The 20,740-nt window shown below is 55.4% G+C and overlaps 64 non-coding genes across 64 annotated transcripts; all 64 read right to left on the bottom strand.

Annotated features, from left to right (window-relative positions):
• Positions 1 to 214: 214 nt before the first annotated feature.
• On the bottom strand, positions 215 to 286 carry Trnah-gug (transfer RNA histidin (anticodon GUG)). Its single transcript has one exon. It is a non-coding gene; the product is annotated as a tRNA-His (tRNA).
• Positions 287 to 628: 342 nt separating this feature from the next.
• Trnae-cuc (transfer RNA glutamic acid (anticodon CUC)) lies at positions 629 to 700 on the bottom strand. The gene has a single exon. It is a non-coding gene; the product is annotated as a tRNA-Glu (tRNA).
• A 274-nt stretch (positions 701 to 974) lies between these two features.
• Positions 975 to 1,056, bottom strand: Trnal-cag (transfer RNA leucine (anticodon CAG)). Its single transcript has one exon. It is a non-coding gene; the product is annotated as a tRNA-Leu (tRNA).
• An 80-nt stretch (positions 1,057 to 1,136) lies between these two features.
• Positions 1,137 to 1,218, bottom strand: Trnal-aag (transfer RNA leucine (anticodon AAG)). Its single transcript has one exon. It is a non-coding gene; the product is annotated as a tRNA-Leu (tRNA).
• A 292-nt stretch (positions 1,219 to 1,510) lies between these two features.
• Positions 1,511 to 1,582, bottom strand: Trnah-gug (transfer RNA histidin (anticodon GUG)). Its single transcript has one exon. It is a non-coding gene; the product is annotated as a tRNA-His (tRNA).
• Positions 1,583 to 1,924: 342 nt separating this feature from the next.
• Positions 1,925 to 1,996, bottom strand: Trnae-cuc (transfer RNA glutamic acid (anticodon CUC)). Its single transcript has one exon. It is a non-coding gene; the product is annotated as a tRNA-Glu (tRNA).
• A 274-nt stretch (positions 1,997 to 2,270) lies between these two features.
• Positions 2,271 to 2,352, bottom strand: Trnal-cag (transfer RNA leucine (anticodon CAG)). Its single transcript has one exon. It is a non-coding gene; the product is annotated as a tRNA-Leu (tRNA).
• An 80-nt stretch (positions 2,353 to 2,432) lies between these two features.
• Positions 2,433 to 2,514, bottom strand: Trnal-aag (transfer RNA leucine (anticodon AAG)). The gene has a single exon. It is a non-coding gene; the product is annotated as a tRNA-Leu (tRNA).
• A 292-nt stretch (positions 2,515 to 2,806) lies between these two features.
• On the bottom strand, positions 2,807 to 2,878 carry Trnah-gug (transfer RNA histidin (anticodon GUG)). The gene has a single exon. It is a non-coding gene; the product is annotated as a tRNA-His (tRNA).
• Positions 2,879 to 3,220: 342 nt separating this feature from the next.
• On the bottom strand, positions 3,221 to 3,292 carry Trnae-cuc (transfer RNA glutamic acid (anticodon CUC)). Its single transcript has one exon. It is a non-coding gene; the product is annotated as a tRNA-Glu (tRNA).
• A 274-nt stretch (positions 3,293 to 3,566) lies between these two features.
• Positions 3,567 to 3,648, bottom strand: Trnal-cag (transfer RNA leucine (anticodon CAG)). Its single transcript has one exon. It is a non-coding gene; the product is annotated as a tRNA-Leu (tRNA).
• Positions 3,649 to 3,728: 80 nt separating this feature from the next.
• Positions 3,729 to 3,810, bottom strand: Trnal-aag (transfer RNA leucine (anticodon AAG)). Its single transcript has one exon. It is a non-coding gene; the product is annotated as a tRNA-Leu (tRNA).
• A 292-nt stretch (positions 3,811 to 4,102) lies between these two features.
• On the bottom strand, positions 4,103 to 4,174 carry Trnah-gug (transfer RNA histidin (anticodon GUG)). Its single transcript has one exon. It is a non-coding gene; the product is annotated as a tRNA-His (tRNA).
• Positions 4,175 to 4,516: 342 nt separating this feature from the next.
• On the bottom strand, positions 4,517 to 4,588 carry Trnae-cuc (transfer RNA glutamic acid (anticodon CUC)). The gene has a single exon. It is a non-coding gene; the product is annotated as a tRNA-Glu (tRNA).
• A 274-nt stretch (positions 4,589 to 4,862) lies between these two features.
• On the bottom strand, positions 4,863 to 4,944 carry Trnal-cag (transfer RNA leucine (anticodon CAG)). Its single transcript has one exon. It is a non-coding gene; the product is annotated as a tRNA-Leu (tRNA).
• Positions 4,945 to 5,024: 80 nt separating this feature from the next.
• Trnal-aag (transfer RNA leucine (anticodon AAG)) lies at positions 5,025 to 5,106 on the bottom strand. The gene has a single exon. It is a non-coding gene; the product is annotated as a tRNA-Leu (tRNA).
• A 292-nt stretch (positions 5,107 to 5,398) lies between these two features.
• Positions 5,399 to 5,470, bottom strand: Trnah-gug (transfer RNA histidin (anticodon GUG)). Its single transcript has one exon. It is a non-coding gene; the product is annotated as a tRNA-His (tRNA).
• Positions 5,471 to 5,812: 342 nt separating this feature from the next.
• On the bottom strand, positions 5,813 to 5,884 carry Trnae-cuc (transfer RNA glutamic acid (anticodon CUC)). Its single transcript has one exon. It is a non-coding gene; the product is annotated as a tRNA-Glu (tRNA).
• A 274-nt stretch (positions 5,885 to 6,158) lies between these two features.
• On the bottom strand, positions 6,159 to 6,240 carry Trnal-cag (transfer RNA leucine (anticodon CAG)). The gene has a single exon. It is a non-coding gene; the product is annotated as a tRNA-Leu (tRNA).
• Positions 6,241 to 6,320: 80 nt separating this feature from the next.
• Positions 6,321 to 6,402, bottom strand: Trnal-aag (transfer RNA leucine (anticodon AAG)). Its single transcript has one exon. It is a non-coding gene; the product is annotated as a tRNA-Leu (tRNA).
• A 292-nt stretch (positions 6,403 to 6,694) lies between these two features.
• Trnah-gug (transfer RNA histidin (anticodon GUG)) lies at positions 6,695 to 6,766 on the bottom strand. The gene has a single exon. It is a non-coding gene; the product is annotated as a tRNA-His (tRNA).
• A 342-nt stretch (positions 6,767 to 7,108) lies between these two features.
• Positions 7,109 to 7,180, bottom strand: Trnae-cuc (transfer RNA glutamic acid (anticodon CUC)). Its single transcript has one exon. It is a non-coding gene; the product is annotated as a tRNA-Glu (tRNA).
• Positions 7,181 to 7,454: 274 nt separating this feature from the next.
• On the bottom strand, positions 7,455 to 7,536 carry Trnal-cag (transfer RNA leucine (anticodon CAG)). Its single transcript has one exon. It is a non-coding gene; the product is annotated as a tRNA-Leu (tRNA).
• Positions 7,537 to 7,616: 80 nt separating this feature from the next.
• Positions 7,617 to 7,698, bottom strand: Trnal-aag (transfer RNA leucine (anticodon AAG)). The gene has a single exon. It is a non-coding gene; the product is annotated as a tRNA-Leu (tRNA).
• Positions 7,699 to 7,990: 292 nt separating this feature from the next.
• Positions 7,991 to 8,062, bottom strand: Trnah-gug (transfer RNA histidin (anticodon GUG)). The gene has a single exon. It is a non-coding gene; the product is annotated as a tRNA-His (tRNA).
• Positions 8,063 to 8,404: 342 nt separating this feature from the next.
• Positions 8,405 to 8,476, bottom strand: Trnae-cuc (transfer RNA glutamic acid (anticodon CUC)). Its single transcript has one exon. It is a non-coding gene; the product is annotated as a tRNA-Glu (tRNA).
• Positions 8,477 to 8,750: 274 nt separating this feature from the next.
• Trnal-cag (transfer RNA leucine (anticodon CAG)) lies at positions 8,751 to 8,832 on the bottom strand. Its single transcript has one exon. It is a non-coding gene; the product is annotated as a tRNA-Leu (tRNA).
• Positions 8,833 to 8,912: 80 nt separating this feature from the next.
• Trnal-aag (transfer RNA leucine (anticodon AAG)) lies at positions 8,913 to 8,994 on the bottom strand. Its single transcript has one exon. It is a non-coding gene; the product is annotated as a tRNA-Leu (tRNA).
• A 292-nt stretch (positions 8,995 to 9,286) lies between these two features.
• Trnah-gug (transfer RNA histidin (anticodon GUG)) lies at positions 9,287 to 9,358 on the bottom strand. The gene has a single exon. It is a non-coding gene; the product is annotated as a tRNA-His (tRNA).
• A 342-nt stretch (positions 9,359 to 9,700) lies between these two features.
• Trnae-cuc (transfer RNA glutamic acid (anticodon CUC)) lies at positions 9,701 to 9,772 on the bottom strand. Its single transcript has one exon. It is a non-coding gene; the product is annotated as a tRNA-Glu (tRNA).
• Positions 9,773 to 10,046: 274 nt separating this feature from the next.
• On the bottom strand, positions 10,047 to 10,128 carry Trnal-cag (transfer RNA leucine (anticodon CAG)). Its single transcript has one exon. It is a non-coding gene; the product is annotated as a tRNA-Leu (tRNA).
• An 80-nt stretch (positions 10,129 to 10,208) lies between these two features.
• Positions 10,209 to 10,290, bottom strand: Trnal-aag (transfer RNA leucine (anticodon AAG)). Its single transcript has one exon. It is a non-coding gene; the product is annotated as a tRNA-Leu (tRNA).
• A 292-nt stretch (positions 10,291 to 10,582) lies between these two features.
• On the bottom strand, positions 10,583 to 10,654 carry Trnah-gug (transfer RNA histidin (anticodon GUG)). Its single transcript has one exon. It is a non-coding gene; the product is annotated as a tRNA-His (tRNA).
• Positions 10,655 to 10,996: 342 nt separating this feature from the next.
• Positions 10,997 to 11,068, bottom strand: Trnae-cuc (transfer RNA glutamic acid (anticodon CUC)). The gene has a single exon. It is a non-coding gene; the product is annotated as a tRNA-Glu (tRNA).
• Positions 11,069 to 11,342: 274 nt separating this feature from the next.
• Positions 11,343 to 11,424, bottom strand: Trnal-cag (transfer RNA leucine (anticodon CAG)). The gene has a single exon. It is a non-coding gene; the product is annotated as a tRNA-Leu (tRNA).
• Positions 11,425 to 11,504: 80 nt separating this feature from the next.
• Trnal-aag (transfer RNA leucine (anticodon AAG)) lies at positions 11,505 to 11,586 on the bottom strand. Its single transcript has one exon. It is a non-coding gene; the product is annotated as a tRNA-Leu (tRNA).
• A 292-nt stretch (positions 11,587 to 11,878) lies between these two features.
• On the bottom strand, positions 11,879 to 11,950 carry Trnah-gug (transfer RNA histidin (anticodon GUG)). The gene has a single exon. It is a non-coding gene; the product is annotated as a tRNA-His (tRNA).
• A 342-nt stretch (positions 11,951 to 12,292) lies between these two features.
• Trnae-cuc (transfer RNA glutamic acid (anticodon CUC)) lies at positions 12,293 to 12,364 on the bottom strand. Its single transcript has one exon. It is a non-coding gene; the product is annotated as a tRNA-Glu (tRNA).
• Positions 12,365 to 12,638: 274 nt separating this feature from the next.
• On the bottom strand, positions 12,639 to 12,720 carry Trnal-cag (transfer RNA leucine (anticodon CAG)). Its single transcript has one exon. It is a non-coding gene; the product is annotated as a tRNA-Leu (tRNA).
• Positions 12,721 to 12,800: 80 nt separating this feature from the next.
• Positions 12,801 to 12,882, bottom strand: Trnal-aag (transfer RNA leucine (anticodon AAG)). Its single transcript has one exon. It is a non-coding gene; the product is annotated as a tRNA-Leu (tRNA).
• Positions 12,883 to 13,174: 292 nt separating this feature from the next.
• Trnah-gug (transfer RNA histidin (anticodon GUG)) lies at positions 13,175 to 13,246 on the bottom strand. The gene has a single exon. It is a non-coding gene; the product is annotated as a tRNA-His (tRNA).
• Positions 13,247 to 13,588: 342 nt separating this feature from the next.
• On the bottom strand, positions 13,589 to 13,660 carry Trnae-cuc (transfer RNA glutamic acid (anticodon CUC)). The gene has a single exon. It is a non-coding gene; the product is annotated as a tRNA-Glu (tRNA).
• Positions 13,661 to 13,934: 274 nt separating this feature from the next.
• On the bottom strand, positions 13,935 to 14,016 carry Trnal-cag (transfer RNA leucine (anticodon CAG)). Its single transcript has one exon. It is a non-coding gene; the product is annotated as a tRNA-Leu (tRNA).
• An 80-nt stretch (positions 14,017 to 14,096) lies between these two features.
• Trnal-aag (transfer RNA leucine (anticodon AAG)) lies at positions 14,097 to 14,178 on the bottom strand. Its single transcript has one exon. It is a non-coding gene; the product is annotated as a tRNA-Leu (tRNA).
• Positions 14,179 to 14,470: 292 nt separating this feature from the next.
• Positions 14,471 to 14,542, bottom strand: Trnah-gug (transfer RNA histidin (anticodon GUG)). The gene has a single exon. It is a non-coding gene; the product is annotated as a tRNA-His (tRNA).
• Positions 14,543 to 14,884: 342 nt separating this feature from the next.
• On the bottom strand, positions 14,885 to 14,956 carry Trnae-cuc (transfer RNA glutamic acid (anticodon CUC)). The gene has a single exon. It is a non-coding gene; the product is annotated as a tRNA-Glu (tRNA).
• Positions 14,957 to 15,230: 274 nt separating this feature from the next.
• Positions 15,231 to 15,312, bottom strand: Trnal-cag (transfer RNA leucine (anticodon CAG)). The gene has a single exon. It is a non-coding gene; the product is annotated as a tRNA-Leu (tRNA).
• An 80-nt stretch (positions 15,313 to 15,392) lies between these two features.
• Positions 15,393 to 15,474, bottom strand: Trnal-aag (transfer RNA leucine (anticodon AAG)). The gene has a single exon. It is a non-coding gene; the product is annotated as a tRNA-Leu (tRNA).
• Positions 15,475 to 15,766: 292 nt separating this feature from the next.
• Positions 15,767 to 15,838, bottom strand: Trnah-gug (transfer RNA histidin (anticodon GUG)). The gene has a single exon. It is a non-coding gene; the product is annotated as a tRNA-His (tRNA).
• Positions 15,839 to 16,180: 342 nt separating this feature from the next.
• On the bottom strand, positions 16,181 to 16,252 carry Trnae-cuc (transfer RNA glutamic acid (anticodon CUC)). The gene has a single exon. It is a non-coding gene; the product is annotated as a tRNA-Glu (tRNA).
• A 274-nt stretch (positions 16,253 to 16,526) lies between these two features.
• On the bottom strand, positions 16,527 to 16,608 carry Trnal-cag (transfer RNA leucine (anticodon CAG)). Its single transcript has one exon. It is a non-coding gene; the product is annotated as a tRNA-Leu (tRNA).
• An 80-nt stretch (positions 16,609 to 16,688) lies between these two features.
• Trnal-aag (transfer RNA leucine (anticodon AAG)) lies at positions 16,689 to 16,770 on the bottom strand. Its single transcript has one exon. It is a non-coding gene; the product is annotated as a tRNA-Leu (tRNA).
• A 292-nt stretch (positions 16,771 to 17,062) lies between these two features.
• On the bottom strand, positions 17,063 to 17,134 carry Trnah-gug (transfer RNA histidin (anticodon GUG)). The gene has a single exon. It is a non-coding gene; the product is annotated as a tRNA-His (tRNA).
• Positions 17,135 to 17,476: 342 nt separating this feature from the next.
• Trnae-cuc (transfer RNA glutamic acid (anticodon CUC)) lies at positions 17,477 to 17,548 on the bottom strand. Its single transcript has one exon. It is a non-coding gene; the product is annotated as a tRNA-Glu (tRNA).
• Positions 17,549 to 17,822: 274 nt separating this feature from the next.
• Positions 17,823 to 17,904, bottom strand: Trnal-cag (transfer RNA leucine (anticodon CAG)). The gene has a single exon. It is a non-coding gene; the product is annotated as a tRNA-Leu (tRNA).
• Positions 17,905 to 17,984: 80 nt separating this feature from the next.
• Trnal-aag (transfer RNA leucine (anticodon AAG)) lies at positions 17,985 to 18,066 on the bottom strand. The gene has a single exon. It is a non-coding gene; the product is annotated as a tRNA-Leu (tRNA).
• Positions 18,067 to 18,358: 292 nt separating this feature from the next.
• Trnah-gug (transfer RNA histidin (anticodon GUG)) lies at positions 18,359 to 18,430 on the bottom strand. The gene has a single exon. It is a non-coding gene; the product is annotated as a tRNA-His (tRNA).
• A 342-nt stretch (positions 18,431 to 18,772) lies between these two features.
• Trnae-cuc (transfer RNA glutamic acid (anticodon CUC)) lies at positions 18,773 to 18,844 on the bottom strand. The gene has a single exon. It is a non-coding gene; the product is annotated as a tRNA-Glu (tRNA).
• Positions 18,845 to 19,118: 274 nt separating this feature from the next.
• On the bottom strand, positions 19,119 to 19,200 carry Trnal-cag (transfer RNA leucine (anticodon CAG)). Its single transcript has one exon. It is a non-coding gene; the product is annotated as a tRNA-Leu (tRNA).
• An 80-nt stretch (positions 19,201 to 19,280) lies between these two features.
• Trnal-aag (transfer RNA leucine (anticodon AAG)) lies at positions 19,281 to 19,362 on the bottom strand. The gene has a single exon. It is a non-coding gene; the product is annotated as a tRNA-Leu (tRNA).
• A 292-nt stretch (positions 19,363 to 19,654) lies between these two features.
• Positions 19,655 to 19,726, bottom strand: Trnah-gug (transfer RNA histidin (anticodon GUG)). Its single transcript has one exon. It is a non-coding gene; the product is annotated as a tRNA-His (tRNA).
• A 342-nt stretch (positions 19,727 to 20,068) lies between these two features.
• On the bottom strand, positions 20,069 to 20,140 carry Trnae-cuc (transfer RNA glutamic acid (anticodon CUC)). Its single transcript has one exon. It is a non-coding gene; the product is annotated as a tRNA-Glu (tRNA).
• Positions 20,141 to 20,414: 274 nt separating this feature from the next.
• On the bottom strand, positions 20,415 to 20,496 carry Trnal-cag (transfer RNA leucine (anticodon CAG)). Its single transcript has one exon. It is a non-coding gene; the product is annotated as a tRNA-Leu (tRNA).
• An 80-nt stretch (positions 20,497 to 20,576) lies between these two features.
• On the bottom strand, positions 20,577 to 20,658 carry Trnal-aag (transfer RNA leucine (anticodon AAG)). Its single transcript has one exon. It is a non-coding gene; the product is annotated as a tRNA-Leu (tRNA).
• Between the last annotated feature and the right edge of the window lie 82 nt (positions 20,659 to 20,740).

The raw sequence follows: 20,740 nt of genomic DNA, 5'->3' as shown, positions 1-20,740 counted from the left end.
TCGCACCTCAAACAACTGCCCCTTTCGACTATAGATTTAACCTCTCAGGCAGCTACCCACGCCCTGGGGCGGCCGAATTTCTTGTTGCTGATAATGAAACGGTAGTGCAACCTGCGGCGTGCGGAACATGAGTGTAAAGTGATGAGAGCATTGTGATTTCAAACACTGGGTGACGATCATGATTGCAGCAACAGCAAGGCAAAACCTTCAAAATTGCCGTGACCAGGATTCGAACCTGGGTTTTTGCGGCCACAACGCAATGTCCTAACCACTAGACGATCACTGCCGCGGAGGCGCCCGGGGAAGCAGTTCTCGCGACTGCACCCGCCCGGTACACAGCAAAGCTCAGCCCACTGCGTCAGACGCGATCTCCATTATATGTATACGGGCAAACGAAACGTGCCTGCGCTGTTAGGACACTAACCAGAGTGGTTAGCTGCATTCACCTCCCTGGCAGTGTCTTGCAGTCCTCCAAGTCTGTTGACCACAGGTGGACAGGTGTCGCATCTCTCTCGCCGTCACTTGTGGCCGTCATTCATACTTAACGTGCTTTTCTGCAAGCGTCAGCGTAGCGTCAGTCGAGCAAAGTCGGGACAAGTCGCCTAAGAGGAGCAACAAAATGGTGGATTTCCGGTACCGGGAATCGAACCCGGGCCTCCTGGGTGAGAGCCAGGTATCCTAGCCACTAGACGACACCGGATAACGACACACGCACTCCTCCAACAAACACGGTGAGCGTCCACCCGCTACTTGACGACAACTGCAAAAATTAACGCTTCCACTTCGTAGAACGGCATGCTCTGGACGTATCTCGTGGAGACGAACGCCAGCAATCATGAGACCAAACTGCGCCGGTGAATCCTGTTGTTACACCGCGCACTGTGCTACGACAGTTTAAGAGAGCGACGCTCACGCTTTGCTGCGCTATTTCCTTCGCGGGAAATCAGTGCTCCTGTTTTCGAGACAGAAAACGTTGGCAGCGGTGGGATTCGAACCCACGCCTCCGAAGAGACTGGTGCCTGAAACCAGCGCCTTAGACCGCTCGGCCACGCTACCTACGCGACGCGGCCGCCGCAGGAGCTGCGTTCTACCCCACGAGAACACAGCGCAATGGCACAAAAACGAGAAGTAAAAATTGGCAGCGGTGGGATTCGAACCCACGCCTCCGAAGAGACTGGTGCCTTAAACCAGCGCCTTAGACCGCTCGGCCACGCTACCTGCGCCAGCGTTCCCCGCGTCTCTAGAAAACAGTGCACGACACAGTTTCCTGTTGTGCTGCGACTCGCTGCTCATGCATCGCACCTCAAACAACTGCCCCTTTCGACTATAGATTTAACCTCTCAGGCAGCTACCCACGCCCTGGGGCGGCCGAATTTCTTGTTGCTGATAATGAAACGGTAGTGCAACCTGCGGCGTGCGGAACATGAGTGTAAAGTGATGAGAGCATTGTGATTTCAAACACTGGGTGACGATCATGATTGCAGCAACAGCAAGGCAAAACCTTCAAAATTGCCGTGACCAGGATTCGAACCTGGGTTTTTGCGGCCACAACGCAATGTCCTAACCACTAGACGATCACTGCCGCGGAGGCGCCCGGGGAAGCAGTTCTCGCGACTGCACCCGCCCGGTACACAGCAAAGCTCAGCCCACTGCGTCAGACGCGATCTCCATTATATGTATACGGGCAAACGAAACGTGCCTGCGCTGTTAGGACACTAACCAGAGTGGTTAGCTGCATTCACCTCCCTGGCAGTGTCTTGCAGTCCTCCAAGTCTGTTGACCACAGGTGGACAGGTGTCGCATCTCTCTCGCCGTCACTTGTGGCCGTCATTCATACTTAACGTGCTTTTCTGCAAGCGTCAGCGTAGCGTCAGTCGAGCAAAGTCGGGACAAGTCGCCTAAGAGGAGCAACAAAATGGTGGATTTCCGGTACCGGGAATCGAACCCGGGCCTCCTGGGTGAGAGCCAGGTATCCTAGCCACTAGACGACACCGGATAACGACACACGCACTCCTCCAACAAACACGGTGAGCGTCCACCCGCTACTTGACGACAACTGCAAAAATTAACGCTTCCACTTCGTAGAACGGCATGCTCTGGACGTATCTCGTGGAGACGAACGCCAGCAATCATGAGACCAAACTGCGCCGGTGAATCCTGTTGTTACACCGCGCACTGTGCTACGACAGTTTAAGAGAGCGACGCTCACGCTTTGCTGCGCTATTTCCTTCGCGGGAAATCAGTGCTCCTGTTTTCGAGACAGAAAACGTTGGCAGCGGTGGGATTCGAACCCACGCCTCCGAAGAGACTGGTGCCTGAAACCAGCGCCTTAGACCGCTCGGCCACGCTACCTACGCGACGCGGCCGCCGCAGGAGCTGCGTTCTACCCCACGAGAACACAGCGCAATGGCACAAAAACGAGAAGTAAAAATTGGCAGCGGTGGGATTCGAACCCACGCCTCCGAAGAGACTGGTGCCTTAAACCAGCGCCTTAGACCGCTCGGCCACGCTACCTGCGCCAGCGTTCCCCGCGTCTCTAGAAAACAGTGCACGACACAGTTTCCTGTTGTGCTGCGACTCGCTGCTCATGCATCGCACCTCAAACAACTGCCCCTTTCGACTATAGATTTAACCTCTCAGGCAGCTACCCACGCCCTGGGGCGGCCGAATTTCTTGTTGCTGATAATGAAACGGTAGTGCAACCTGCGGCGTGCGGAACATGAGTGTAAAGTGATGAGAGCATTGTGATTTCAAACACTGGGTGACGATCATGATTGCAGCAACAGCAAGGCAAAACCTTCAAAATTGCCGTGACCAGGATTCGAACCTGGGTTTTTGCGGCCACAACGCAATGTCCTAACCACTAGACGATCACTGCCGCGGAGGCGCCCGGGGAAGCAGTTCTCGCGACTGCACCCGCCCGGTACACAGCAAAGCTCAGCCCACTGCGTCAGACGCGATCTCCATTATATGTATACGGGCAAACGAAACGTGCCTGCGCTGTTAGGACACTAACCAGAGTGGTTAGCTGCATTCACCTCCCTGGCAGTGTCTTGCAGTCCTCCAAGTCTGTTGACCACAGGTGGACAGGTGTCGCATCTCTCTCGCCGTCACTTGTGGCCGTCATTCATACTTAACGTGCTTTTCTGCAAGCGTCAGCGTAGCGTCAGTCGAGCAAAGTCGGGACAAGTCGCCTAAGAGGAGCAACAAAATGGTGGATTTCCGGTACCGGGAATCGAACCCGGGCCTCCTGGGTGAGAGCCAGGTATCCTAGCCACTAGACGACACCGGATAACGACACACGCACTCCTCCAACAAACACGGTGAGCGTCCACCCGCTACTTGACGACAACTGCAAAAATTAACGCTTCCACTTCGTAGAACGGCATGCTCTGGACGTATCTCGTGGAGACGAACGCCAGCAATCATGAGACCAAACTGCGCCGGTGAATCCTGTTGTTACACCGCGCACTGTGCTACGACAGTTTAAGAGAGCGACGCTCACGCTTTGCTGCGCTATTTCCTTCGCGGGAAATCAGTGCTCCTGTTTTCGAGACAGAAAACGTTGGCAGCGGTGGGATTCGAACCCACGCCTCCGAAGAGACTGGTGCCTGAAACCAGCGCCTTAGACCGCTCGGCCACGCTACCTACGCGACGCGGCCGCCGCAGGAGCTGCGTTCTACCCCACGAGAACACAGCGCAATGGCACAAAAACGAGAAGTAAAAATTGGCAGCGGTGGGATTCGAACCCACGCCTCCGAAGAGACTGGTGCCTTAAACCAGCGCCTTAGACCGCTCGGCCACGCTACCTGCGCCAGCGTTCCCCGCGTCTCTAGAAAACAGTGCACGACACAGTTTCCTGTTGTGCTGCGACTCGCTGCTCATGCATCGCACCTCAAACAACTGCCCCTTTCGACTATAGATTTAACCTCTCAGGCAGCTACCCACGCCCTGGGGCGGCCGAATTTCTTGTTGCTGATAATGAAACGGTAGTGCAACCTGCGGCGTGCGGAACATGAGTGTAAAGTGATGAGAGCATTGTGATTTCAAACACTGGGTGACGATCATGATTGCAGCAACAGCAAGGCAAAACCTTCAAAATTGCCGTGACCAGGATTCGAACCTGGGTTTTTGCGGCCACAACGCAATGTCCTAACCACTAGACGATCACTGCCGCGGAGGCGCCCGGGGAAGCAGTTCTCGCGACTGCACCCGCCCGGTACACAGCAAAGCTCAGCCCACTGCGTCAGACGCGATCTCCATTATATGTATACGGGCAAACGAAACGTGCCTGCGCTGTTAGGACACTAACCAGAGTGGGTAGCTGCATTCATCTCCCTGGCAGTGTCTTGCAGTCCTCCAAGTCTGTTGACCACAGGTGGACAGGTGTCGCATCTCTCTCGCCGTCACTTGTGGCCGTCATTCATACTTAACGTGCTTTTCTGCAAGCGTCAGCGTAGCGTCAGTCGAGCAAAGTCGGGACAAGTCGCCTAAGAGGAGCAACAAAATGGTGGATTTCCGGTACCGGGAATCGAACCCGGGCCTCCTGGGTGAGAGCCAGGTATCCTAGCCACTAGACAACACCGGATAACGACACACGCACTCCTCCAACAAACACGGTGAGCGTCCACCCGCTACTTGACGACAACTGCAAAAATTAACGCTTCCACTTCGTAGAACGGCATGCTCTGGACGTATCTCGTGGAGACGAACGCCAGCAATCATGAGACCAAACTGCGCCGGTGAATCCTGTTGTTACACCGCGCACTGTGCTACGACAGTTTAAGAGAGCGACGCTCACGCTTTGCTGCGCTATTTCCTTCGCGGGAAATCAGTGCTCCTGTTTTCGAGACAGAAAACGTTGGCAGCGGTGGGATTCGAACCCACGCCTCCGAAGAGACTGGTGCCTGAAACCAGCGCCTTAGACCGCTCGGCCACGCTACCTACGCGACGCGGCCGCCGCAGGAGCTGCGTTCTACCCCACGAGAACACAGCGCAATGGCACAAAAACGAGAAGTAAAAATTGGCAGCGGTGGGATTCGAACCCACGCCTCCGAAGAGACTGGTGCCTTAAACCAGCGCCTTAGACCGCTCGGCCACGCTACCTGCGCCAGCGTTCCCCGCGTCTCTAGAAAACAGTGCACGACACAGTTTCCTGTTGTGCTGCGACTCGCTGCTCATGCATCGCACCTCAAACAACTGCCCCTTTCGACTATAGATTTAACCTCTCAGGCAGCTACCCACGCCCTGGGGCGGCCGAATTTCTTGTTGCTGATAATGAAACGGTAGTGCAACCTGCGGCGTGCGGAACATGAGTGTAAAGTGATGAGAGCATTGTGATTTCAAACACTGGGTGACGATCATGATTGCAGCAACAGCAAGGCAAAACCTTCAAAATTGCCGTGACCAGGATTCGAACCTGGGTTTTTGCGGCCACAACGCAATGTCCTAACCACTAGACGATCACTGCCGCGGAGGCGCCCGGGGAAGCAGTTCTCGCGACTGCACCCGCCCGGTACACAGCAAAGCTCAGCCCACTGCGTCAGACGCGATCTCCATTATATGTATACGGGCAAACGAAACGTGCCTGCGCTGTTAGGACACTAACCAGAGTGGTTAGCTGCATTCACCTCCCTGGCAGTGTCTTGCAGTCCTCCAAGTCTGTTGACCACAGGTGGACAGGTGTCGCATCTCTCTCGCCGTCACTTGTGGCCGTCATTCATACTTAACGTGCTTTTCTGCAAGCGTCAGCGTAGCGTCAGTCGAGCAAAGTCGGGACAAGTCGCCTAAGAGGAGCAACAAAATGGTGGATTTCCGGTACCGGGAATCGAACCCGGGCCTCCTGGGTGAGAGCCAGGTATCCTAGCCACTAGACGACACCGGATAACGACACACGCACTCCTCCAACAAACACGGTGAGCGTCCACCCGCTACTTGACGACAACTGCAAAAATTAACGCTTCCACTTCGTAGAACGGCATGCTCTGGACGTATCTCGTGGAGACGAACGCCAGCAATCATGAGACCAAACTGCGCCGGTGAATCCTGTTGTTACACCGCGCACTGTGCTACGACAGTTTAAGAGAGCGACGCTCACGCTTTGCTGCGCTATTTCCTTCGCGGGAAATCAGTGCTCCTGTTTTCGAGACAGAAAACGTTGGCAGCGGTGGGATTCGAACCCACGCCTCCGAAGAGACTGGTGCCTGAAACCAGCGCCTTAGACCGCTCGGCCACGCTACCTACGCGACGCGGCCGCCGCAGGAGCTGCGTTCTACCCCACGAGAACACAGCGCAATGGCACAAAAACGAGAAGTAAAAATTGGCAGCGGTGGGATTCGAACCCACGCCTCCGAAGAGACTGGTGCCTTAAACCAGCGCCTTAGACCGCTCGGCCACGCTACCTGCGCCAGCGTTCCCCGCGTCTCTAGAAAACAGTGCACGACACAGTTTCCTGTTGTGCTGCGACTCGCTGCTCATGCATCGCACCTCAAACAACTGCCCCTTTCGACTATAGATTTAACCTCTCAGGCAGCTACCCACGCCCTGGGGCGGCCGAATTTCTTGTTGCTGATAATGAAACGGTAGTGCAACCTGCGGCGTGCGGAACATGAGTGTAAAGTGATGAGAGCATTGTGATTTCAAACACTGGGTGACGATCATGATTGCAGCAACAGCAAGGCAAAACCTTCAAAATTGCCGTGACCAGGATTCGAACCTGGGTTTTTGCGGCCACAACGCAATGTCCTAACCACTAGACGATCACTGCCGCGGAGGCGCCCGGGGAAGCAGTTCTCGCGACTGCACCCGCCCGGTACACAGCAAAGCTCAGCCCACTGCGTCAGACGCGATCTCCATTATATGTATACGGGCAAACGAAACGTGCCTGCGCTGTTAGGACACTAACCAGAGTGGGTAGCTGCATTCATCTCCCTGGCAGTGTCTTGCAGTCCTCCAAGTCTGTTGACCACAGGTGGACAGGTGTCGCATCTCTCTCGCCGTCACTTGTGGCCGTCATTCATACTTAACGTGCTTTTCTGCAAGCGTCAGCGTAGCGTCAGTCGAGCAAAGTCGGGACAAGTCGCCTAAGAGGAGCAACAAAATGGTGGATTTCCGGTACCGGGAATCGAACCCGGGCCTCCTGGGTGAGAGCCAGGTATCCTAGCCACTAGACGACACCGGATAACGACACACGCACTCCTCCAACAAACACGGTGAGCGTCCACCCGCTACTTGACGACAACTGCAAAAATTAACGCTTCCACTTCGTAGAACGGCATGCTCTGGACGTATCTCGTGGAGACGAACGCCAGCAATCATGAGACCAAACTGCGCCGGTGAATCCTGTTGTTACACCGCGCACTGTGCTACGACAGTTTAAGAGAGCGACGCTCACGCTTTGCTGCGCTATTTCCTTCGCGGGAAATCAGTGCTCCTGTTTTCGAGACAGAAAACGTTGGCAGCGGTGGGATTCGAACCCACGCCTCCGAAGAGACTGGTGCCTGAAACCAGCGCCTTAGACCGCTCGGCCACGCTACCTACGCGACGCGGCCGCCGCAGGAGCTGCGTTCTACCCCACGAGAACACAGCGCAATGGCACAAAAACGAGAAGTAAAAATTGGCAGCGGTGGGATTCGAACCCACGCCTCCGAAGAGACTGGTGCCTTAAACCAGCGCCTTAGACCGCTCGGCCACGCTACCTGCGCCAGCGTTCCCCGCGTCTCTAGAAAACAGTGCACGACACAGTTTCCTGTTGTGCTGCGACTCGCTGCTCATGCATCGCACCTCAAACAACTGCCCCTTTCGACTATAGATTTAACCTCTCAGGCAGCTACCCACGCCCTGGGGCGGCCGAATTTCTTGTTGCTGATAATGAAACGGTAGTGCAACCTGCGGCGTGCGGAACATGAGTGTAAAGTGATGAGAGCATTGTGATTTCAAACACTGGGTGACGATCATGATTGCAGCAACAGCAAGGCAAAACCTTCAAAATTGCCGTGACCAGGATTCGAACCTGGGTTTTTGCGGCCACAACGCAATGTCCTAACCACTAGACGATCACTGCCGCGGAGGCGCCCGGGGAAGCAGTTCTCGCGACTGCACCCGCCCGGTACACAGCAAAGCTCAGCCCACTGCGTCAGACGCGATCTCCATTATATGTATACGGGCAAACGAAACGTGCCTGCGCTGTTAGGACACTAACCAGAGTGGTTAGCTGCATTCACCTCCCTGGCAGTGTCTTGCAGTCCTCCAAGTCTGTTGACCACAGGTGGACAGGTGTCGCATCTCTCTCGCCGTCACTTGTGGCCGTCATTCATACTTAACGTGCTTTTCTGCAAGCGTCAGCGTAGCGTCAGTCGAGCAAAGTCGGGACAAGTCGCCTAAGAGGAGCAACAAAATGGTGGATTTCCGGTACCGGGAATCGAACCCGGGCCTCCTGGGTGAGAGCCAGGTATCCTAGCCACTAGACGACACCGGATAACGACACACGCACTCCTCCAACAAACACGGTGAGCGTCCACCCGCTACTTGACGACAACTGCAAAAATTAACGCTTCCACTTCGTAGAACGGCATGCTCTGGACGTATCTCGTGGAGACGAACGCCAGCAATCATGAGACCAAACTGCGCCGGTGAATCCTGTTGTTACACCGCGCACTGTGCTACGACAGTTTAAGAGAGCGACGCTCACGCTTTGCTGCGCTATTTCCTTCGCGGGAAATCAGTGCTCCTGTTTTCGAGACAGAAAACGTTGGCAGCGGTGGGATTCGAACCCACGCCTCCGAAGAGACTGGTGCCTGAAACCAGCGCCTTAGACCGCTCGGCCACGCTACCTACGCGACGCGGCCGCCGCAGGAGCTGCGTTCTACCCCACGAGAACACAGCGCAATGGCACAAAAACGAGAAGTAAAAATTGGCAGCGGTGGGATTCGAACCCACGCCTCCGAAGAGACTGGTGCCTTAAACCAGCGCCTTAGACCGCTCGGCCACGCTACCTGCGCCAGCGTTCCCCGCGTCTCTAGAAAACAGTGCACGACACAGTTTCCTGTTGTGCTGCGACTCGCTGCTCATGCATCGCACCTCAAACAACTGCCCCTTTCGACTATAGATTTAACCTCTCAGGCAGCTACCCACGCCCTGGGGCGGCCGAATTTCTTGTTGCTGATAATGAAACGGTAGTGCAACCTGCGGCGTGCGGAACATGAGTGTAAAGTGATGAGAGCATTGTGATTTCAAACACTGGGTGACGATCATGATTGCAGCAACAGCAAGGCAAAACCTTCAAAATTGCCGTGACCAGGATTCGAACCTGGGTTTTTGCGGCCACAACGCAATGTCCTAACCACTAGACGATCACTGCCGCGGAGGCGCCCGGGGAAGCAGTTCTCGCGACTGCACCCGCCCGGTACACAGCAAAGCTCAGCCCACTGCGTCAGACGCGATCTCCATTATATGTATACGGGCAAACGAAACGTGCCTGCGCTGTTAGGACACTAACCAGAGTGGTTAGCTGCATTCACCTCCCTGGCAGTGTCTTGCAGTCCTCCAAGTCTGTTGACCACAGGTGGACAGGTGTCGCATCTCTCTCGCCGTCACTTGTGGCCGTCATTCATACTTAACGTGCTTTTCTGCAAGCGTCAGCGTAGCGTCAGTCGAGCAAAGTCGGGACAAGTCGCCTAAGAGGAGCAACAAAATGGTGGATTTCCGGTACCGGGAATCGAACCCGGGCCTCCTGGGTGAGAGCCAGGTATCCTAGCCACTAGACGACACCGGATAACGACACACGCACTCCTCCAACAAACACGGTGAGCGTCCACCCGCTACTTGACGACAACTGCAAAAATTAACGCTTCCACTTCGTAGAACGGCATGCTCTGGACGTATCTCGTGGAGACGAACGCCAGCAATCATGAGACCAAACTGCGCCGGTGAATCCTGTTGTTACACCGCGCACTGTGCTACGACAGTTTAAGAGAGCGACGCTCACGCTTTGCTGCGCTATTTCCTTCGCGGGAAATCAGTGCTCCTGTTTTCGAGACAGAAAACGTTGGCAGCGGTGGGATTCGAACCCACGCCTCCGAAGAGACTGGTGCCTGAAACCAGCGCCTTAGACCGCTCGGCCACGCTACCTACGCGACGCGGCCGCCGCAGGAGCTGCGTTCTACCCCACGAGAACACAGCGCAATGGCACAAAAACGAGAAGTAAAAATTGGCAGCGGTGGGATTCGAACCCACGCCTCCGAAGAGACTGGTGCCTTAAACCAGCGCCTTAGACCGCTCGGCCACGCTACCTGCGCCAGCGTTCCCCGCGTCTCTAGAAAACAGTGCACGACACAGTTTCCTGTTGTGCTGCGACTCGCTGCTCATGCATCGCACCTCAAACAACTGCCCCTTTCGACTATAGATTTAACCTCTCAGGCAGCTACCCACGCCCTGGGGCGGCCGAATTTCTTGTTGCTGATAATGAAACGGTAGTGCAACCTGCGGCGTGCGGAACATGAGTGTAAAGTGATGAGAGCATTGTGATTTCAAACACTGGGTGACGATCATGATTGCAGCAACAGCAAGGCAAAACCTTCAAAATTGCCGTGACCAGGATTCGAACCTGGGTTTTTGCGGCCACAACGCAATGTCCTAACCACTAGACGATCACTGCCGCGGAGGCGCCCGGGGAAGCAGTTCTCGCGACTGCACCCGCCCGGTACACAGCAAAGCTCAGCCCACTGCGTCAGACGCGATCTCCATTATATGTATACGGGCAAACGAAACGTGCCTGCGCTGTTAGGACACTAACCAGAGTGGTTAGCTGCATTCACCTCCCTGGCAGTGTCTTGCAGTCCTCCAAGTCTGTTGACCACAGGTGGACAGGTGTCGCATCTCTCTCGCCGTCACTTGTGGCCGTCATTCATACTTAACGTGCTTTTCTGCAAGCGTCAGCGTAGCGTCAGTCGAGCAAAGTCGGGACAAGTCGCCTAAGAGGAGCAACAAAATGGTGGATTTCCGGTACCGGGAATCGAACCCGGGCCTCCTGGGTGAGAGCCAGGTATCCTAGCCACTAGACGACACCGGATAACGACACACGCACTCCTCCAACAAACACGGTGAGCGTCCACCCGCTACTTGACGACAACTGCAAAAATTAACGCTTCCACTTCGTAGAACGGCATGCTCTGGACGTATCTCGTGGAGACGAACGCCAGCAATCATGAGACCAAACTGCGCCGGTGAATCCTGTTGTTACACCGCGCACTGTGCTACGACAGTTTAAGAGAGCGACGCTCACGCTTTGCTGCGCTATTTCCTTCGCGGGAAATCAGTGCTCCTGTTTTCGAGACAGAAAACGTTGGCAGCGGTGGGATTCGAACCCACGCCTCCGAAGAGACTGGTGCCTGAAACCAGCGCCTTAGACCGCTCGGCCACGCTACCTACGCGACGCGGCCGCCGCAGGAGCTGCGTTCTACCCCACGAGAACACAGCGCAATGGCACAAAAACGAGAAGTAAAAATTGGCAGCGGTGGGATTCGAACCCACGCCTCCGAAGAGACTGGTGCCTTAAACCAGCGCCTTAGACCGCTCGGCCACGCTACCTGCGCCAGCGTTCCCCGCGTCTCTAGAAAACAGTGCACGACACAGTTTCCTGTTGTGCTGCGACTCGCTGCTCATGCATCGCACCTCAAACAACTGCCCCTTTCGACTATAGATTTAACCTCTCAGGCAGCTACCCACGCCCTGGGGCGGCCGAATTTCTTGTTGCTGATAATGAAACGGTAGTGCAACCTGCGGCGTGCGGAACATGAGTGTAAAGTGATGAGAGCATTGTGATTTCAAACACTGGGTGACGATCATGATTGCAGCAACAGCAAGGCAAAACCTTCAAAATTGCCGTGACCAGGATTCGAACCTGGGTTTTTGCGGCCACAACGCAATGTCCTAACCACTAGACGATCACTGCCGCGGAGGCGCCCGGGGAAGCAGTTCTCGCGACTGCACCCGCCCGGTACACAGCAAAGCTCAGCCCACTGCGTCAGACGCGATCTCCATTATATGTATACGGGCAAACGAAACGTGCCTGCGCTGTTAGGACACTAACCAGAGTGGTTAGCTGCATTCACCTCCCTGGCAGTGTCTTGCAGTCCTCCAAGTCTGTTGACCACAGGTGGACAGGTGTCGCATCTCTCTCGCCGTCACTTGTGGCCGTCATTCATACTTAACGTGCTTTTCTGCAAGCGTCAGCGTAGCGTCAGTCGAGCAAAGTCGGGACAAGTCGCCTAAGAGGAGCAACAAAATGGTGGATTTCCGGTACCGGGAATCGAACCCGGGCCTCCTGGGTGAGAGCCAGGTATCCTAGCCACTAGACGACACCGGATAACGACACACGCACTCCTCCAACAAACACGGTGAGCGTCCACCCGCTACTTGACGACAACTGCAAAAATTAACGCTTCCACTTCGTAGAACGGCATGCTCTGGACGTATCTCGTGGAGACGAACGCCAGCAATCATGAGACCAAACTGCGCCGGTGAATCCTGTTGTTACACCGCGCACTGTGCTACGACAGTTTAAGAGAGCGACGCTCACGCTTTGCTGCGCTATTTCCTTCGCGGGAAATCAGTGCTCCTGTTTTCGAGACAGAAAACGTTGGCAGCGGTGGGATTCGAACCCACGCCTCCGAAGAGACTGGTGCCTGAAACCAGCGCCTTAGACCGCTCGGCCACGCTACCTACGCGACGCGGCCGCCGCAGGAGCTGCGTTCTACCCCACGAGAACACAGCGCAATGGCACAAAAACGAGAAGTAAAAATTGGCAGCGGTGGGATTCGAACCCACGCCTCCGAAGAGACTGGTGCCTTAAACCAGCGCCTTAGACCGCTCGGCCACGCTACCTGCGCCAGCGTTCCCCGCGTCTCTAGAAAACAGTGCACGACACAGTTTCCTGTTGTGCTGCGACTCGCTGCTCATGCATCGCACCTCAAACAACTGCCCCTTTCGACTATAGATTTAACCTCTCAGGCAGCTACCCACGCCCTGGGGCGGCCGAATTTCTTGTTGCTGATAATGAAACGGTAGTGCAACCTGCGGCGTGCGGAACATGAGTGTAAAGTGATGAGAGCATTGTGATTTCAAACACTGGGTGACGATCATGATTGCAGCAACAGCAAGGCAAAACCTTCAAAATTGCCGTGACCAGGATTCGAACCTGGGTTTTTGCGGCCACAACGCAATGTCCTAACCACTAGACGATCACTGCCGCGGAGGCGCCCGGGGAAGCAGTTCTCGCGACTGCACCCGCCCGGTACACAGCAAAGCTCAGCCCACTGCGTCAGACGCGATCTCCATTATATGTATACGGGCAAACGAAACGTGCCTGCGCTGTTAGGACACTAACCAGAGTGGGTAGCTGCATTCATCTCCCTGGCAGTGTCTTGCAGTCCTCCAAGTCTGTTGACCACAGGTGGACAGGTGTCGCATCTCTCTCGCCGTCACTTGTGGCCGTCATTCATACTTAACGTGCTTTTCTGCAAGCGTCAGCGTAGCGTCAGTCGAGCAAAGTCGGGACAAGTCGCCTAAGAGGAGCAACAAAATGGTGGATTTCCGGTACCGGGAATCGAACCCGGGCCTCCTGGGTGAGAGCCAGGTATCCTAGCCACTAGACGACACCGGATAACGACACACGCACTCCTCCAACAAACACGGTGAGCGTCCACCCGCTACTTGACGACAACTGCAAAAATTAACGCTTCCACTTCGTAGAACGGCATGCTCTGGACGTATCTCGTGGAGACGAACGCCAGCAATCATGAGACCAAACTGCGCCGGTGAATCCTGTTGTTACACCGCGCACTGTGCTACGACAGTTTAAGAGAGCGACGCTCACGCTTTGCTGCGCTATTTCCTTCGCGGGAAATCAGTGCTCCTGTTTTCGAGACAGAAAACGTTGGCAGCGGTGGGATTCGAACCCACGCCTCCGAAGAGACTGGTGCCTGAAACCAGCGCCTTAGACCGCTCGGCCACGCTACCTACGCGACGCGGCCGCCGCAGGAGCTGCGTTCTACCCCACGAGAACACAGCGCAATGGCACAAAAACGAGAAGTAAAAATTGGCAGCGGTGGGATTCGAACCCACGCCTCCGAAGAGACTGGTGCCTTAAACCAGCGCCTTAGACCGCTCGGCCACGCTACCTGCGCCAGCGTTCCCCGCGTCTCTAGAAAACAGTGCACGACACAGTTTCCTGTTGTGCTGCGACTCGCTGCTCATGCATCGCACCTCAAACAACTGCCCCTTTCGACTATAGATTTAACCTCTCAGGCAGCTACCCACGCCCTGGGGCGGCCGAATTTCTTGTTGCTGATAATGAAACGGTAGTGCAACCTGCGGCGTGCGGAACATGAGTGTAAAGTGATGAGAGCATTGTGATTTCAAACACTGGGTGACGATCATGATTGCAGCAACAGCAAGGCAAAACCTTCAAAATTGCCGTGACCAGGATTCGAACCTGGGTTTTTGCGGCCACAACGCAATGTCCTAACCACTAGACGATCACTGCCGCGGAGGCGCCCGGGGAAGCAGTTCTCGCGACTGCACCCGCCCGGTACACAGCAAAGCTCAGCCCACTGCGTCAGACGCGATCTCCATTATATGTATACGGGCAAACGAAACGTGCCTGCGCTGTTAGGACACTAACCAGAGTGGTTAGCTGCATTCACCTCCCTGGCAGTGTCTTGCAGTCCTCCAAGTCTGTTGACCACAGGTGGACAGGTGTCGCATCTCTCTCGCCGTCACTTGTGGCCGTCATTCATACTTAACGTGCTTTTCTGCAAGCGTCAGCGTAGCGTCAGTCGAGCAAAGTCGGGACAAGTCGCCTAAGAGGAGCAACAAAATGGTGGATTTCCGGTACCGGGAATCGAACCCGGGCCTCCTGGGTGAGAGCCAGGTATCCTAGCCACTAGACGACACCGGATAACGACACACGCACTCCTCCAACAAACACGGTGAGCGTCCACCCGCTACTTGACGACAACTGCAAAAATTAACGCTTCCACTTCGTAGAACGGCATGCTCTGGACGTATCTCGTGGAGACGAACGCCAGCAATCATGAGACCAAACTGCGCCGGTGAATCCTGTTGTTACACCGCGCACTGTGCTACGACAGTTTAAGAGAGCGACGCTCACGCTTTGCTGCGCTATTTCCTTCGCGGGAAATCAGTGCTCCTGTTTTCGAGACAGAAAACGTTGGCAGCGGTGGGATTCGAACCCACGCCTCCGAAGAGACTGGTGCCTGAAACCAGCGCCTTAGACCGCTCGGCCACGCTACCTACGCGACGCGGCCGCCGCAGGAGCTGCGTTCTACCCCACGAGAACACAGCGCAATGGCACAAAAACGAGAAGTAAAAATTGGCAGCGGTGGGATTCGAACCCACGCCTCCGAAGAGACTGGTGCCTTAAACCAGCGCCTTAGACCGCTCGGCCACGCTACCTGCGCCAGCGTTCCCCGCGTCTCTAGAAAACAGTGCACGACACAGTTTCCTGTTGTGCTGCGACTCGCTGCTCATGCATCGCACCTCAAACAACTGCCCCTTTCGACTATAGATTTAACCTCTCAGGCAGCTACCCACGCCCTGGGGCGGCCGAATTTCTTGTTGCTGATAATGAAACGGTAGTGCAACCTGCGGCGTGCGGAACATGAGTGTAAAGTGATGAGAGCATTGTGATTTCAAACACTGGGTGACGATCATGATTGCAGCAACAGCAAGGCAAAACCTTCAAAATTGCCGTGACCAGGATTCGAACCTGGGTTTTTGCGGCCACAACGCAATGTCCTAACCACTAGACGATCACTGCCGCGGAGGCGCCCGGGGAAGCAGTTCTCGCGACTGCACCCGCCCGGTACACAGCAAAGCTCAGCCCACTGCGTCAGACGCGATCTCCATTATATGTATACGGGCAAACGAAACGTGCCTGCGCTGTTAGGACACTAACCAGAGTGGTTAGCTGCATTCACCTCCCTGGCAGTGTCTTGCAGTCCTCCAAGTCTGTTGACCACAGGTGGACAGGTGTCGCATCTCTCTCGCCGTCACTTGTGGCCGTCATTCATACTTAACGTGCTTTTCTGCAAGCGTCAGCGTAGCGTCAGTCGAGCAAAGTCGGGACAAGTCGCCTAAGAGGAGCAACAAAATGGTGGATTTCCGGTACCGGGAATCGAACCCGGGCCTCCTGGGTGAGAGCCAGGTATCCTAGCCACTAGACGACACCGGATAACGACACACGCACTCCTCCAACAAACACGGTGAGCGTCCACCCGCTACTTGACGACAACTGCAAAAATTAACGCTTCCACTTCGTAGAACGGCATGCTCTGGACGTATCTCGTGGAGACGAACGCCAGCAATCATGAGACCAAACTGCGCCGGTGAATCCTGTTGTTACACCGCGCACTGTGCTACGACAGTTTAAGAGAGCGACGCTCACGCTTTGCTGCGCTATTTCCTTCGCGGGAAATCAGTGCTCCTGTTTTCGAGACAGAAAACGTTGGCAGCGGTGGGATTCGAACCCACGCCTCCGAAGAGACTGGTGCCTGAAACCAGCGCCTTAGACCGCTCGGCCACGCTACCTACGCGACGCGGCCGCCGCAGGAGCTGCGTTCTACCCCACGAGAACACAGCGCAATGGCACAAAAACGAGAAGTAAAAATTGGCAGCGGTGGGATTCGAACCCACGCCTCCGAAGAGACTGGTGCCTTAAACCAGCGCCTTAGACCGCTCGGCCACGCTACCTGCGCCAGCGTTCCCCGCGTCTCTAGAAAACAGTGCACGACACAGTTTCCTGTTGTGCTGCGACTCGCTGCTCATGCATCGCACCTCAAACAACTGCCCCTTTCGACTATAGATTTAACCTCTCAGGCAGCTACCCACGCCCTGGGGCGGCCGAATTTCTTGTTGCTGATAATGAAACGGTAGTGCAACCTGCGGCGTGCGGAACATGAGTGTAAAGTGATGAGAGCATTGTGATTTCAAACACTGGGTGACGATCATGATTGCAGCAACAGCAAGGCAAAACCTTCAAAATTGCCGTGACCAGGATTCGAACCTGGGTTTTTGCGGCCACAACGCAATGTCCTAACCACTAGACGATCACTGCCGCGGAGGCGCCCGGGGAAGCAGTTCTCGCGACTGCACCCGCCCGGTACACAGCAAAGCTCAGCCCACTGCGTCAGACGCGATCTCCATTATATGTATACGGGCAAACGAAACGTGCCTGCGCTGTTAGGACACTAACCAGAGTGGTTAGCTGCATTCACCTCCCTGGCAGTGTCTTGCAGTCCTCCAAGTCTGTTGACCACAGGTGGACAGGTGTCGCATCTCTCTCGCCGTCACTTGTGGCCGTCATTCATACTTAACGTGCTTTTCTGCAAGCGTCAGCGTAGCGTCAGTCGAGCAAAGTCGGGACAAGTCGCCTAAGAGGAGCAACAAAATGGTGGATTTCCGGTACCGGGAATCGAACCCGGGCCTCCTGGGTGAGAGCCAGGTATCCTAGCCACTAGACGACACCGGATAACGACACACGCACTCCTCCAACAAACACGGTGAGCGTCCACCCGCTACTTGACGACAACTGCAAAAATTAACGCTTCCACTTCGTAGAACGGCATGCTCTGGACGTATCTCGTGGAGACGAACGCCAGCAATCATGAGACCAAACTGCGCCGGTGAATCCTGTTGTTACACCGCGCACTGTGCTACGACAGTTTAAGAGAGCGACGCTCACGCTTTGCTGCGCTATTTCCTTCGCGGGAAATCAGTGCTCCTGTTTTCGAGACAGAAAACGTTGGCAGCGGTGGGATTCGAACCCACGCCTCCGAAGAGACTGGTGCCTGAAACCAGCGCCTTAGACCGCTCGGCCACGCTACCTACGCGACGCGGCCGCCGCAGGAGCTGCGTTCTACCCCACGAGAACACAGCGCAATGGCACAAAAACGAGAAGTAAAAATTGGCAGCGGTGGGATTCGAACCCACGCCTCCGAAGAGACTGGTGCCTTAAACCAGCGCCTTAGACCGCTCGGCCACGCTACCTGCGCCAGCGTTCCCCGCGTCTCTAGAAAACAGTGCACGACACAGTTTCCTGTTGTGCTGCGACTCGCTGCTCATGCATCGCACCTCAAACAACTGCCCCTTTCGACTATAGATTTAACCTCTCAGGCAGCTACCCACGCCCTGGGGCGGCCGAATTTCTTGTTGCTGATAATGAAACGGTAGTGCAACCTGCGGCGTGCGGAACATGAGTGTAAAGTGATGAGAGCATTGTGATTTCAAACACTGGGTGACGATCATGATTGCAGCAACAGCAAGGCAAAACCTTCAAAATTGCCGTGACCAGGATTCGAACCTGGGTTTTTGCGGCCACAACGCAATGTCCTAACCACTAGACGATCACTGCCGCGGAGGCGCCCGGGGAAGCAGTTCTCGCGACTGCACCCGCCCGGTACACAGCAAAGCTCAGCCCACTGCGTCAGACGCGATCTCCATTATATGTATACGGGCAAACGAAACGTGCCTGCGCTGTTAGGACACTAACCAGAGTGGGTAGCTGCATTCATCTCCCTGGCAGTGTCTTGCAGTCCTCCAAGTCTGTTGACCACAGGTGGACAGGTGTCGCATCTCTCTCGCCGTCACTTGTGGCCGTCATTCATACTTAACGTGCTTTTCTGCAAGCGTCAGCGTAGCGTCAGTCGAGCAAAGTCGGGACAAGTCGCCTAAGAGGAGCAACAAAATGGTGGATTTCCGGTACCGGGAATCGAACCCGGGCCTCCTGGGTGAGAGCCAGGTATCCTAGCCACTAGACGACACCGGATAACGACACACGCACTCCTCCAACAAACACGGTGAGCGTCCACCCGCTACTTGACGACAACTGCAAAAATTAACGCTTCCACTTCGTAGAACGGCATGCTCTGGACGTATCTCGTGGAGACGAACGCCAGCAATCATGAGACCAAACTGCGCCGGTGAATCCTGTTGTTACACCGCGCACTGTGCTACGACAGTTTAAGAGAGCGACGCTCACGCTTTGCTGCGCTATTTCCTTCGCGGGAAATCAGTGCTCCTGTTTTCGAGACAGAAAACGTTGGCAGCGGTGGGATTCGAACCCACGCCTCCGAAGAGACTGGTGCCTGAAACCAGCGCCTTAGACCGCTCGGCCACGCTACCTACGCGACGCGGCCGCCGCAGGAGCTGCGTTCTACCCCACGAGAACACAGCGCAATGGCACAAAAACGAGAAGTAAAAATTGGCAGCGGTGGGATTCGAACCCACGCCTCCGAAGAGACTGGTGCCTTAAACCAGCGCCTTAGACCGCTCGGCCACGCTACCTGCGCCAGCGTTCCCCGCGTCTCTAGAAAACAGTGCACGACACAGTTTCCTGTTGTGCTGCGACTCGCTGCTCATGCATCGCACCTCAAACAACTGCCCCTTTCGACTATAGATTTAACCTCTCAGGCAGCTACCCACGCCCTGGGGCGGCCGAATTTCTTGTTGCTGATAATGAAACGGTAGTGCAACCTGCGGCGTGCGGAACATGAGTGTAAAGTGATGAGAGCATTGTGATTTCAAACACTGGGTGACGATCATGATTGCAGCAACAGCAAGGCAAAACCTTCAAAATTGCCGTGACCAGGATTCGAACCTGGGTTTTTGCGGCCACAACGCAATGTCCTAACCACTAGACGATCACTGCCGCGGAGGCGCCCGGGGAAGCAGTTCTCGCGACTGCACCCGCCCGGTACACAGCAAAGCTCAGCCCACTGCGTCAGACGCGATCTCCATTATATGTATACGGGCAAACGAAACGTGCCTGCGCTGTTAGGACACTAACCAGAGTGGTTAGCTGCATTCACCTCCCTGGCAGTGTCTTGCAGTCCTCCAAGTCTGTTGACCACAGGTGGACAGGTGTCGCATCTCTCTCGCCGTCACTTGTGGCCGTCATTCATACTTAACGTGCTTTTCTGCAAGCGTCAGCGTAGCGTCAGTCGAGCAAAGTCGGGACAAGTCGCCTAAGAGGAGCAACAAAATGGTGGATTTCCGGTACCGGGAATCGAACCCGGGCCTCCTGGGTGAGAGCCAGGTATCCTAGCCACTAGACGACACCGGATAACGACACACGCACTCCTCCAACAAACACGGTGAGCGTCCACCCGCTACTTGACGACAACTGCAAAAATTAACGCTTCCACTTCGTAGAACGGCATGCTCTGGACGTATCTCGTGGAGACGAACGCCAGCAATCATGAGACCAAACTGCGCCGGTGAATCCTGTTGTTACACCGCGCACTGTGCTACGACAGTTTAAGAGAGCGACGCTCACGCTTTGCTGCGCTATTTCCTTCGCGGGAAATCAGTGCTCCTGTTTTCGAGACAGAAAACGTTGGCAGCGGTGGGATTCGAACCCACGCCTCCGAAGAGACTGGTGCCTGAAACCAGCGCCTTAGACCGCTCGGCCACGCTACCTACGCGACGCGGCCGCCGCAGGAGCTGCGTTCTACCCCACGAGAACACAGCGCAATGGCACAAAAACGAGAAGTAAAAATTGGCAGCGGTGGGATTCGAACCCACGCCTCCGAAGAGACTGGTGCCTTAAACCAGCGCCTTAGACCGCTCGGCCACGCTACCTGCGCCAGCGTTCCCCGCGTCTCTAGAAAACAGTGCACGACACAGTTTCCTGTTGTGCTGCGACTCGCTGCTCATGCATCGC

The sequence above is a fragment of the Schistocerca nitens genome, unplaced genomic scaffold, assembly GCF_023898315.1.
Source record: "Schistocerca nitens isolate TAMUIC-IGC-003100 unplaced genomic scaffold, iqSchNite1.1 HiC_scaffold_21, whole genome shotgun sequence".
In the NCBI taxonomy this organism is placed as follows: Eukaryota; Metazoa; Arthropoda; class Insecta; order Orthoptera; family Acrididae; genus Schistocerca; species Schistocerca nitens.
Note: the sequence above shows the minus strand (reverse complement) of the source record. Positions and strands in the feature narration are given on the sequence as shown.